The 13,238-nt window shown below is 40.6% G+C and overlaps 1 protein-coding gene across 3 annotated transcripts in view; it reads left to right on the top strand.

Annotated features, from left to right (window-relative positions):
* Positions 1-13,238, top strand: part of RAPGEF5 (Rap guanine nucleotide exchange factor 5) — a 235,100-nt gene that overhangs the window by 19,509 nt on the left and 202,353 nt on the right. The window lies entirely within an intron of this gene.

Here is a 13,238-nt window from a genome sequence, read left to right as displayed (position 1 = left end):
ATGAGGGACACGTGATGATCTTCTTTGAGAAACCCTGACTTTGCACCAGCTCAAACCTTGATATTATGAACCTGTGTTGACCATGGCTACAAAGTGAAACTCCATGAATGCTACCTCTAAAAATATTTATTTGACAAGAAAGAAAAGAAATGATAGATTCATTTATTCTACTTTAATTTCATGTGAATTCTGGTAAAGGACCTCAATGACAAGTTAATGGCGTATTTACTTTCTCTGTCCCTCCTCTGACCCCTGGCGTAGGCTTTGTTTGCCTAATTAGATCCAAGGAAAAGAGCATGCGCTATGGCTTCAGAAACTGGGTTTTGATTGCAGTACTGTGATTCTGTATCCTTGCGTGAGTTTTTCTTGGAGTTCTCCGAGTCTCCGTTCTTCCTCTAGAATGACATATATCATGGGTCAAGTTTTTCCGAGAAGAGAGACAATATATGGAAAGGTTGGGGTACATTGGAGTTTGTATTTTTCCTTCCCCAGCTGGATGCTTATTCTGCACAAATTGAAATTTATAGACATACTTATAGGAATCTAGTAACAAAAAAATTTTGCTTTCATATGCAATGTCAGATAACGTGTTTTTAAAAAACAGAATATCCTAACATATAGTGACTATCTTAGGTGTTATCTAAATACTGGTACCATAACAAAATATTCTGTTTCACATTTGCACTGTTTCTTAAATTGACTTGGCAGTAATTGGTAACTTGTGTAGCTGAAAATAGATGGAAAGGTGGGAGATAAGTCACTGGTGATGACTTTGAGTACTTGTGATTTTTTTTTTCCCTCAGTGTTGCATAACAACCTTTGTTAGGAATACTGATAATCCCAGTAATGCTGTGGGATCTAGAAGTAGTTCGTGAGAAGTTAGAGAATTTCATGTGAAGGCAAAATAGTTAAAATCAGTGACTTAATTTTTTGTGGTCAATTGTGATAAATAATTCATAAATGGATGTGGAAAAGGCATGGTCGGCAGACACCACTGTGGATACTGGCACATCTTTGTCAGATTTAGCCTCCTAAAGACACGACGTATGTTCACCTATGAGGAAACTACAGTCTAGAGAGGTTAAGTAACTTTCCCCTGGTCACCCAGCTAGAAAGTTGTAGAGGCAGAATGGAGCCCACGACTGTCTGATTCCAAAATCTATGGCTTTTCCTCAACACCATGTTGTCTAAGACTTTGACATAATTATAGCCAGTGGTATATTGAAACAGTAGATGCACGAGACATTTCAAGTCAGTGCAAAACGTAGCTCATTTTCTTCCTGGTGTCTTCAGTAATGGCTTCTAGGATCAGTCTTTCATTACTCACAGGTTTGACAATGGCTTGGGCAGCAGCTGTCCCTCATCTTCCAGCAATACCAGCCATTGTACAAGAAAGAAGGCTTGGCATGACTCATCCTGGAGGCCCTTGTTTTCCCAGGAGGTTTGGAAGCTGACTAGCTTCCCAGTACAAATGCGCTTGGAAATTTATAAAGCAAGCAGGCCCCTTTTCTGGCATGTCTAGAAGATGAAGAAAAAAAGGAGGAGTTTCTTAGAACCCAAAATACCCCAGGATTTGGGTTCCCAATGGCAACTTGTTTGCTGTTTAAGAAACTTCAAGAATTAAGAAGTATGTGTACCTGTCAAAGTAACTGAATCCATTTACAATTGAATAAAAGCATCAAGAATATACAAATATATTAATAAAATTAAACTTTGGTATGGTTACCTTTTAAGGTGGTATTACTACCTGAGGCAAATGGCTCTTATTTGTTTTTTATCTCCGGCCTTTTTAAGAATCAAAAGCTAGCACCCCAGAAAAATGCACGTGTAGATATACTTTCTGCATCTCATTTCAGAGGGCTGTGAATATCCTGAAGCCTGGTTGCCCTCTAATTTAAAAGCCTTTCCCTGCTCTGTCTTCCAGAAAGTACCACCATGGTTCTGTAATTATTTTACTTTGTAACCTTACTTCTAAACATTTAGCATAGTATTAAGCACTCATTCAGTTGTCAGTAAATATTTTCTTGAATTAACATATTTTATCAGTGTGTTGAATTAGAAATTATTTGCCTCTGAATGTAGCAAATGTTTCCATGGACCCTGGTGGTGGTGGTGATAATTGTTATTGTTTAACAAATCCTTATATCACACTTGTGGTGTTGAGGTTCTTTGGAGTACTAGTAAACAACCTCGTGTGGCAGTTACCCTCATTGTCTTCTTTTTCCCCAAAGAGGGGAACAGAGAGGTACAGAAGTACAGATTTTGGTATCTCCCAAAATGAGGTACAGAGAGGCTTAGGAAGATGCCTGAGGTCACCCAGTAAGTGGAGGAGCCAAGAATCGAACCCAGGAAAATAGGCTCCATATTATGAGGTCTATCTGTTCTGCTGTAGCCTCTCTCTAAATAAAATAATTAATGTATTTCTTTAATTACAGTCTCTCTTTTTTTTTATTTTAATGCTTTTGAAATAGGGATGTGTATTAAAATTCATGTGAACATTTAGTGGGATACTTTTCCCCCCTGTAAACCTATTATTAAATTGGTGGTATGTCTTAAAATTTTGATATGTTAGAATAAAGGTACTATAGTAAGTCATGTTTTAGTTTTTAAATGTAGCTGCATGGTTTACTTGTAGAAATATCTAAGTAAATCACAGCTTTAAAACAGTGCATGTAAACACAACCATGTCTGTTTATAAAGTGTGGAAAATTTGGGTTAAGATTATATTAACAATTTATATGAACACTGATATTGCTTGGGTAATAATATAAATGTCAAAGGAGAGTAAATTTAATATTTTCCTACAAAAAGCATGAGTAGCCTCAGAGTAATGTTGAAGATTGAAGAAACTGAAATTCTTTTAAGTGAAATGTTGTATATATATATTTTATATTTCTATATTTTGTATATGACTTCTTATATATAATATAATAAACAAATTTATATTATGTATGATTACATATAAATTATAATTTATTTTTAAAATTATATTTAAATTTAATCTATAATTTGTATATAATGAATATTATATAACTATATAATTTATTATACAATTGGTTATATAATTTATTGGTTTCCCAGGCTTTTTTAAAGTAAAATTTAAAAGTTAAACTTCTTATATAAATTTATTTTTTTAAACGAAGAACTATGAATATACTGAAATGATAATAGATTTAGACTTGTCTTTGAGTCACCACTTTGTGTGGTGAGTTGGCAGATCTTACCTTCTGTGACTCAGTTAAACTTCTAAAATTTTGTCTGCTTTGTTCATGAGGCATTGGCTTCTCCCTTTTAAAATGCTTTTCATTTTGCACTATTTGTGTTATCCTAGAAAAAATCTTTACTAAAGTTAAAGAGTTCTGAAAACCAGGGCTTCTTCAGTCTACCTGGTTGTCTTCCCATATTTTTTTTCTAACTGGTCTAGCAACTTAAACTCCAGCCCCATTGGTGGTTTTGTTGTTCAGTTGAATTTGACCTTGTCAAATCATTTACCTGCAGCTGTTCTGAGGTATACATGCAAATACTTGTGATTGCCCAATGCTTACACCTTTGGTGCTGACTGTAAATTTGTTTTACTCTCTCCTGTTACTGTTGCGGGAAGTGAACAGCTTATCACTTCTGTTTGGTCTAACACTCTAAATGTTGACTATAATGAACAAACACTACAAACGGTTTGCTCCATCATTTTGTGCTGTGAATTTATATATAGGTATGAAATCTTCTTTGGTAGAAAAAAAAGGAGGAAAGATGTGTGATGATACCTTCTAGAAATAGAGCAAGTATTATGCCTATTCAATCTATTAAAATAGAATTTGATTGTGACATAGTAAACAGTTTTCTGTATGTTTGTCACTTAACAACTGTGTGACCTGGAATAAGTTAAATAACCTTTCTGAGTTTGTCCCTAAAGTGGAATACCATTGCTCTATCATGAGAATCCATAGTGTACGGATAGGGGACCAGTTTTCATTTCTTACTTCTTGTCTGACTAAGGTCAGAGAAATGGTCTTTCTCCATTGAGATGCCAGTTGAACCCCAGAACACTTCGGGTCATATCTTAGACAAATGGAAAGATGATCATTAATATTCACCAGATCTCTTGAGTTGGAGAGAGAGAAGATAATGCATTAGTAGAACAAGCATTTGAAGATGCAGGGCGAATCTGATTAAATCAAGAATCTGTCGTATGAAAAGAGTAAAAAGAACACATCTATAAATCTGTTTCCGCCAGATTAAATTATTTGGCCATAAACAGAATTCTCAGAGAGGTATCAGAAGAGAACGTATGGCAGCCAACCCTTTGTGTCCAGGGAGATCTTACCAGTAAGTTTTATCTTCTTTCAGGTAAGAGGTTTGTTGCTATTTCTTGTCATCACTGAAAGCTGTTTCTTCACCTCAAATTGGCATCAATATTTGTTTTCCTCTACTATTTTAAATTTATCACAAGTCTTCAAATAGCACCCATTGAAGCATTCAGATTTCCTATTCTTCTTGGCACATAACTCCTTAAAAAAAACAAAAGCAATCTAGTTATATTCTAATCTACCTTGACCATCTCATGAATTTTGAGCTTAAAAAAACAGCAAATTCAATTTATTAGTAGTAGGCCGCTCACTCTGCCCTCTTATATAATGATTTACATTTACAAAGTGCTTTCACATACATTCTTATTTTACTGTTTTCAAACTCTGGAATAAAGTATTCCTTTCTTATAAGGATTCAAAGGCAAGTTACTGAGTTTTCTTATATGTCACAACCTCAGCATCTGTGAAGCAAAGACAGGATGGTGAGACTAAGTAAATTAATATGTGGAGGCTATTTAGACAGAGGTAGTTATGCAGAGAAAACCTAGTGTGAGCTGTCACTGTCGTCATTGCCATCATCATCATCACCTCATTGTCTGAAATGACAGATCTGAGGGAGTCCAAGGTCAATCTCTTTGAAAAACTGAAAGAGCTCTTACTGGTTGTATTGATAGCAATTAACTGAGAAAACTGAGGCTCAAATATTGCTGAATACTGAAGAGCACAGTGAGGAAGTTAAAGGAGTGAGGGCCTCTGTAGCCTGAACTCCTGGTTTGTCCGAGGGTCTCTGTAAGGTTATCTGTGGACTCCCTACGCTATCTTTAGTCTCTAAAGCTAAAAGAAGACCTCTCAAATTTTAGCATACTTGAGGATCCCTGGAGGACTTGTGAAAACAGATTCCAGGAGTCCCACGCTTAGAGACTTTGAGTCAGTCTCTAGCATGGGTAGGGCCCAAGAATCTGCATTTCCGTCAAGTTCCAGGTGATGCTGCTGATCCGTGGGCCACACTTAGTAGCACTGGTCTAAAGGGCTTCAAGAGTTTGGTGATCCTCATAATCAGAAAATTACTGAGGCCCAGAGTCTACCTGGTTTTCTGTTTGCCACTTCCATGGTGGGAAGCCAAATCAATGGAGGACCATGACCATGAGAATTTTATTCAATTAATGATATTGGAAACTACCCCTTATTGGTTTCTACAGAGTGACCGGTAGTTAAAAAATAAGTGATAAACATTTGAAACCTAAAGAGCTTATGGCACCTGGGCTCGTTCTTCTGTTTGTCCATCCCATGTACTCTCTACCCTTTTTTGTTCTGCTCCGTACCTTGGAGGCTGCTTCTGGGTGTTCATCACTGCGGACTTTGGTTTGGGTTCAGTCAATGGAAGGCCAGGAGAGAGAAGTCAGCAGTATCTGGCCCGTGTGCTCCCTGTCCTTCCCAGTGGTGATGGCGACGGCCGTCTAGAACTAGCTACCACTGGGCGGTCACTCCTCAGTCGCTTGGGCACTCTCCAGCCTCCAGTGAAACTGTCTTTTCCTAGTCCCTCCCACTTGTGGCTTTTGAAGGCGTGTTGTTACTAGCTCCTGGGTGCTGCAACATCTCCTGTGAGGTCTCTGAACCTTGCCTGCACATCTTCGATAGGCTCTTTGCTGAGAGGACCCTTGCCTGATGTAGGAGCCAAGGAAGAGCAGTGTTGGGAAGAGTGACAGTAGAAGGTATAGCCTTGGGGAGAAGAGTTTCATGAGTGGAGTGGACATTGGCAGTGACTGAGGCAAGGAATCCAGCCTCTAGCCCCTGAAGTTTAGGTAGAAGATGAGGGCGAGGAATGCAGGGAAGGGGCCTGGCCTCTAAGGTGACGCTGGACTTAACAGAAGGCCCTGAGAGGTCCCTGGTAAGAATCTAGAACTTGTGCTAGAATGTGACTGACTGCCATTCCTGCCTCATTCCTGTTCACGCACCTGGGTTGCTGGGGTTCACAGTCAGAGAAGCTTTTACGTGAGGAATTTGCGTCCTTTCTCTATGATTGCCTTAGTTTTGTTTTTTTTTTTCCCTGCCCCTGCCGTTTTCCCAGACACCCTTAGCATTGCTAGTCTATACATAGGCGCTGTAAGACCTTTATGTGGTACTTTGATCTTGGTTAATTTTGTTGCAGTATATTGAACATGTTCTGAAATGCCTGGGAACACGACATTCACAAAGTAACAAACAGTTGAATAGAATAATTACACCTTCAGTTCCTTTGCCCGTGGGTTCCAGTGGTGGGCGTGTCAATAAGATAAAAACCATTTTTCATGGTTTTGGTGCTCAGCCAAGTCATCTGCAGTAACCTCACCATGAAGCAAGGCAACAACACAAACTCATAGCAGTTCTGTGTGTTTATTATATTGGATTGTTATGCTCAGGGTGAAACTATTTCACACCCTTTATAGATCATTTTGGGGTAGTACAGGTCGAATGCTACCAACACCTAAATACTTTGTGTTAATCAATGAAACATTTAAAGACAAAACAGGCTCTCAATTTCAAATTTTCCATTGTTAAAGTTTTTTAGGAAGAAAAAAATTTCTCTATGAGGGAAAATTAACTCTAGGATTTTTTCCCTCTTTCTGGGTTTTCACATGTTTACATGTTGGAAAACATGGGTGTTTTCCAACATGGGAGTCAGGGCTACGACCTCATATAACTGAGGCAAATCATATCGAATCACCTCATGTTACGTGCTGTGGCACAGACTGAAGGCATATGAGCCCTTCGTGTTTACTCCATTTCCCCTCCTTTCTGGTCATTGATGCATTGAGGCTTGGTGGCCGGGCACAGAGGAGAGGAGCCCTACTGTGCCAGGAAGGGGATGGAACCCTAGGTGAGGGTTGCCCAGAAGTAGTGGTGCATGAGCAGCTCCTGTTCACCTGCTAGCGGAACCTGACCAGTGGAAGTAAGAGGGATTCCAGTGCAAATGACCCCAGTGAGGGAGTCCAGAGCCTGTTCAGTGAGCAGAGAGGAGCTCAGTGTGGGGGAATGGGCTGGCTGTGCCCCAGTCAGACAGGCTTTCTAGTCTCCAGTGCTTGTTTCCACTTCTAGTCTAGAGCCCAGGTCCTTCCAATCCCCCCCACTGGGGAAGGAGCTCTAACTTTTTTAGTATGTCCTTCCCTGGGTTGGCCCCAAGAAATCTCTGGTTAGCCTTTCTCCTGGTGTTTTGAAGACTCATCTCCTTACTCACTTCCCTTGGAATGAGCTATCCGTCTTCCTTTGGGTCTAGTTTCCGTTGGCTGTATCACCCCTGTTTTCTTCTCCTCCTCCCCTCCCAGCTTTTGTTCCTCTAAGGCTTCGCGGGTGGGCTGTTTGCCCAGAACGTCTTCTGTGAACCAGCTCATCCTATTGTTTGGTTTCCCTGCTTCAGTAAAGAGCCCTCCTATTTCTTCATCCTTTACTGGTTACCTGGCCCCCGCTGAGGGCTGTTTCATATGGAAGAGGGTGCCAGATGCTCTTCTTAGGAGTTGGGGCGATTCAGCCCATTTTGCGTGTTAAAGAGAATTATGTTAAGATCCTTGGGAATGTCCTCATCCAACCTCCCTTCAGTTTTTTTTTAGATGACTGACAGAATTTATATCATTCTCTCCTCCTCCTGCCTTCACTTCCTCTCCCCTACCCCCAACCTGCCACCCCAAAAGAAGAGGAACTTTTGCAAGGGTAACCACTATCTAACTGGTCTGCATTATGAGATGGAAAATTTATAATTGTATTGATTGCTGATTAGCATTGCATTTTCAAAACTACATCCTTTAAATAGGGACTTCTGTTTTGGTCAAAGGATGCATACAAGAAGGTATTGCTCTCGTAAGAAGTAGGATTGTGAAATTCAAAATCCATTTCATTTCTTAATGACTGTCATAAATGTAGAAGCTTCTGTGTAAGCAATTAGCTTTGGGAGTACAAGGCTAAACAGAGGACCAAGTATTGTGGATTAATGATTTTGTTCATTGTTCCCTCACGGCAGGCAGTCTCTTGTAACATAGCCCCTGCCCTTCCCATCCCAGACTGCCCCCCAGCACAGTCATCCCCACTTTGGCGTTTCCTGGTATCTTTCCTTCCTTCTAAAAATCTGTTATACAGAACTATCTGATTTGTCAGTCAGGATAGTCTAGGTTTTGCTGCAGTAACAGAAATACACCAAAATCTGTGAGGCTTAACACAACAACGTTTATTTCTTGCTTACAAAAAGATCTTTTTTGTGTCTGGGTGCTTTCCAGGGTAGCTGTCCTCTGGTGGCTCCGTTTCCATCTGATGACATTTCCATGTCATGACCCTCCACAGTGACTACAGCATGTGAAAAAAAGAAGGGGGAATTTCACACAGGCATTTCAGTGCTTCTGCTCATATCTCATTGGCCAGAGCAAGTCCTATTACCTCACTGATTTCAAAGCACCAGGGAAGTCTCCTCTTTCTAGGAGCTTTGACGAAGAAGAGAAGAACCAGTATTAGTAACATCTGGAAGCTCAGACTACAGAAATGAATAAAGCCATGATCCCAGTCTTAAGTCCAGCAAAGGAGAGAAACATGTTAATAGTATTACCATCTAGTTTTAAAGAACTATATGAATTACAAAATGCATAGCCGGATAACTGCTGTGAGAGAACAGAAAGTATGCTGGGGCACAAAGGGAGAGGGTCCACCTCCCTGAGCCTGGAAATGAGAGGAAGACTTCAGAGTAGAGGTGACATAGGGCTGGGGCTTGTCGTTTGCCAGCTTCAGATCTATGTTACCTTGGTCAGGGTGGTGTCCGATTTTATTTTGTGTGCTGTAACACATCTAAACTAATAATGTGGGATACAGTCTGGGAAATAGGCTTTCTTCTCTGAGACCTCAGAAAAGAAATGAGAGCCGTCAGCAATGGAACACATTGGCTAATTCATATGAAATGCAACACAAAGGTATCCTTTTAATGAAGACTTACAAAAACTACTTTTACCGAGCAATTATGCCCCTGACAGTTCTTCGATCTCAGAAGTTGACCTCGCTGTTACAGTATGAAAGGAATAAAGGCAAGTGTAAAATAACAACCAAGGTTAGCTCTTAGTCAACAAAGGTTGCATATGCAGTACTTTGATTTGCCCAGAGACTCTGACATATTTTACATTAGACAGAAATATGAGTGGTGTGGTAACGGTGCAAAGAATTTGTTTTATAGACAAAAGAAGAGTTTCACCCTGAGATCTAATAAAGCCGTATTCTTATTTTCCTTCACTACTTTGGCCCCACTGGCCTTCTTGTGGGTCCTTCATCATGCTGGGCATGCTCTCACCCCAAGGCCTTTGCAGGTCTGAACCCGTTTTTCTTCAGATAACCATTCACTTGCTTCAAGTCTTTGCTCAAAGACCATTGCCTTGATGAAGCCCCTTGGCCACCCTCTTTAGGATTGTAACATCTGTCTCCTTCCCATATCCTATTCCTAAAATAGTTGATAATTTGCTTATTTGTTTTATCTATGATCTGTCTTTCACCACTACTATGTAAGCTACCCAAGGACAAGGATTATTGTCGGTTTCATACATGGTTGTATTTTCAATCAGTTAGACCACTGCCTAGAGCATAATAGATTCTCAGTAATACTTGTTGAACACATGGGTGGGGTTCCATTAGAGTTCCTGTAAACTGTACACAAAGTTGTATATTTACATGCATTTCCTCCTATAAACCATGACCACTTTTTGATTCAGTATTATAATGTGCCAGCTACCATCCCTAGGGGAGCAGGAGTGAGGATCATTTCAGGAGCTCATAGTCTGGTGGAGAAACTTGTTTGCTTCTGCCTGTAATACTTAATTAAATGTAGCAAGTATTGGAGTGCATAATGCATGTAGATATTGAATAGTATTCCTGAATTCTAGAAGCTTACTGTTTTTAAGTGTGACATGCCAGGACTTGAGATTTGTCTCTTTGTGTCATGAACTTTGATAAGATAGCTGTGCCATGATGTTTCTTGGTCAATCCAGTGGCTCTCGGCTTCTTCCTCTGTCATGAGACACGTGAAGTGTAGCGGTCATGCTCACATGCCTGACCATTCCAGCGGTATGTCGAATTCTTGGTCAACAACTGGTGGATTATTTTTCTCATAAGAATTCCACCAAGTTGTACATGAAGTTGTTCTTCACCTCTGCTTCACCCATTCAGGAAAGTATACTGGGAAAAGATGTTGTTTTAGAGAACCAATCTGCTTTGATTAAAAAAAAAAAAACTATTCATAAACCACAGTACTTCTCTTACTGTCCTTGGGGGCACAGAATAGATTAGGTAACTTATAATAAAGTTTTTGTGGCATATAGCAACTAAGCAAAGGCTGTCATGACAGCTCATTTAAGAATAATTGGTTTAGAGGATATATACTATGAGGAAAAAGGAGATTGAGCCTGATTACTAAGATTTAAGGAAACTACTGGGTAGAGGTAGTATTTGAGGACTAAGTAGTTAGTAAGAATAATAGGTAAGGAAGACAGTAGAACAGGTCAGGGCAGAAAGGAGCATGGCATGTGATAGGGACATTGAGGGATGGGCCTGGCTAGAGCCAGGTTCAGTGTTAAAGGGTCGGACTTGTAAATCAAGGGAAGATGATAGGTAACCTTGAGTTTGTCTTTGTATTGACCTTGTTATCAGCAATGGAAAATGTCCACGGAAAACCTATATACTGTAGAGGTGACCAGACTTTGTGTTTAATGCCCTAGTAAAAAAAGAAACAAAGCTGTGAGAATAGCGTAATAGAGAAATTGAATCACTGTGTTGTACAGTTGAAACTCATGTAACATGGTGTGTCAACTATACTCAAAAAAATTATAAATAAATAGGAAGTCCCAAAGATTTACCTCTAAAAAAATAAAATAAGATAGATAGCAAGTGAGAACTAACTTGTGACTTCAGACTTCCATTTTGCCAAATAAGGGCACAAAGAAATTCAATAGGTCTTACATTTCATAAGAGAAAGACATTTTAATGCAAAAGCAAAAAATCACACAACCTGCTACTACCGGACTGCTCTTCATGAGTAAGTAAATACAGCTTTATAGAAGGCTAGCCACATTGTCCTTATTCTTTTTGTGCCTCATGTTGACATTGGGGAACTACTTCATGAGATACGTGTGTGGGTTTGGGGGACAGAATAAAGTTGAGGCTTTGTGGCGACATGATCTAACATGTCAGGTGGCAGTCACCACCAGCTGACAAAAACACTACTTTAGAAAGATCAGTGCGGGTGGGTGGTGTGCACAATGGACAAAGGAGAGGTTGAAGGCAGGGGAATCACCGGGGGCTATAGTCCAGGTGGCAGAGGCCAGGGTCTGACATGGAGGTCTTGGGGATGAGAAGTCAGAGTTTGGGGAGGACAGGACGCTGGGATTCAGTGGCGTCCATTCTGTTTTCATGGGCAGCTAAAAATCAGCAAGAATTCAAAATAAATTTCTGGTTTTGAGAGGAATATAACTCTGTCCGAAATATGACCAAAGTTTATCTGTATTCTATACATAAGGTCTCTTAGATTCACAAGACCGTTATTTAAGAAATTATCGGGGGCGGGGGAGAGAGCGCGTGAGGGCGCAGACACTGGTATGCTCGAATGAAAAACTGTCTCTGCACGTGTAAGTCACCTTATGTGAAGGAAAAAGAGAGGCGATGCTTTTTAAATGACTAAGGGTGGTATATGTGTTTTGTACATTTTTTGAAGTTTCAGTTTTTTTGATTTGGGGAAGGAGAACTAAATTATGGCAGTCTGCTCCCGTTCTGGTGGGCCTGTAGAGTTGGTGCTGCCTTATGGCCTCCAAGCAGATGGAAAGGATGCCTCCCCACCCCCTCCCCCCTCCTGCCCTCCTCTCCCGCCCTCCCTCCCTCCCTCCCAACACCTTGTCCTTAGGCTGCATCTGCCTCAGTGCCAGGGCTCCACCTTCAAAGCCAGATAAGCTTTGTGCCTCCTGCCCTCACACCCAACCTTGGGTTAGGTAGGGGAAGATAAGGCAGAAGATAATAGCCTATGTGGAAGAGAGGCAGCTGGCTGGGTACACAGGGGAGTGTTTATTTCCTTTAAACACTCCTGACTTTTTCCAGTTCTTAAGTTTCTGTGTGTGAAGTCCAGGGAATTGTGGCTTGAAGATACTCAGAGCTGCTTTTCACAGTAGGCTCAGGTAGAAAATTGGGAAGTTCTGTAGCTGTTCACATGAAATCCACGTCCTCCTCCAGTGATGGTAACCAACACCACTGTTTCTTCCTTTCATAAATTTCACCATGGCTGTTGTGTCCCCCCCCCCCCCAAGATGAGGCTTTGCTGGCTCATTTACATGACAAATATGCCTCCCCCTTTCCGTGTTCCTCAGGTAATTGACTTGTTATTGGGCCAGGGTACAGAGGAGGCTTTTGTGTTCACATAAGCTTGTCTCTATAATTGGATTTGGGACTGAGTCAGTCAAGGGTCTTGATTGCAAACAAGAGAAACCAACTCTGAAATTACTAGAAGGATGTTGGAGTGCAGGTCAGCCTGCAGAATTATTGGGGGACCGGAGAGGTAGGTTTCAAAAGGGGCAGGACCCCAGGACATTTACAGAGAAGCCACCGAATGTAGGGATGAAAAGCACTGAAACCAGCCAGCCTGGGTTTCCCTGCCACTCACCAGCTGAATGACTGCGGGCAAGTTACCTAATCATTCTGTGCCCCCAAGGACAGTTATGAGGAATAAATGCATTAATGTTTGCAAAAATTGCTTGAAACAGTGACTGATAAAAGATGAGTATATATTAATGTCTGATAAGTATTTCTAATTGAATTTGTGTGTATACATGTATATATATTGGCATTTAACTGCTAAACATAATGCTATGTTGCTCTCTAGGCTACAGACTTTTCTTCCATGCCCACCACCTGCTCTTTGCTCAAACTAGCTTTTCCCTTATCACAAATTGCCAA

Source organism: Ursus arctos, unplaced genomic scaffold, assembly GCF_023065955.2.
Source record: "Ursus arctos isolate Adak ecotype North America unplaced genomic scaffold, UrsArc2.0 scaffold_3, whole genome shotgun sequence".
Taxonomy (NCBI): Eukaryota; Metazoa; Chordata; class Mammalia; order Carnivora; family Ursidae; genus Ursus; species Ursus arctos.
The sequence above is the reverse complement of the archived record's forward strand: the minus strand, read 5'-3'. Positions and strand labels throughout refer to the sequence as shown.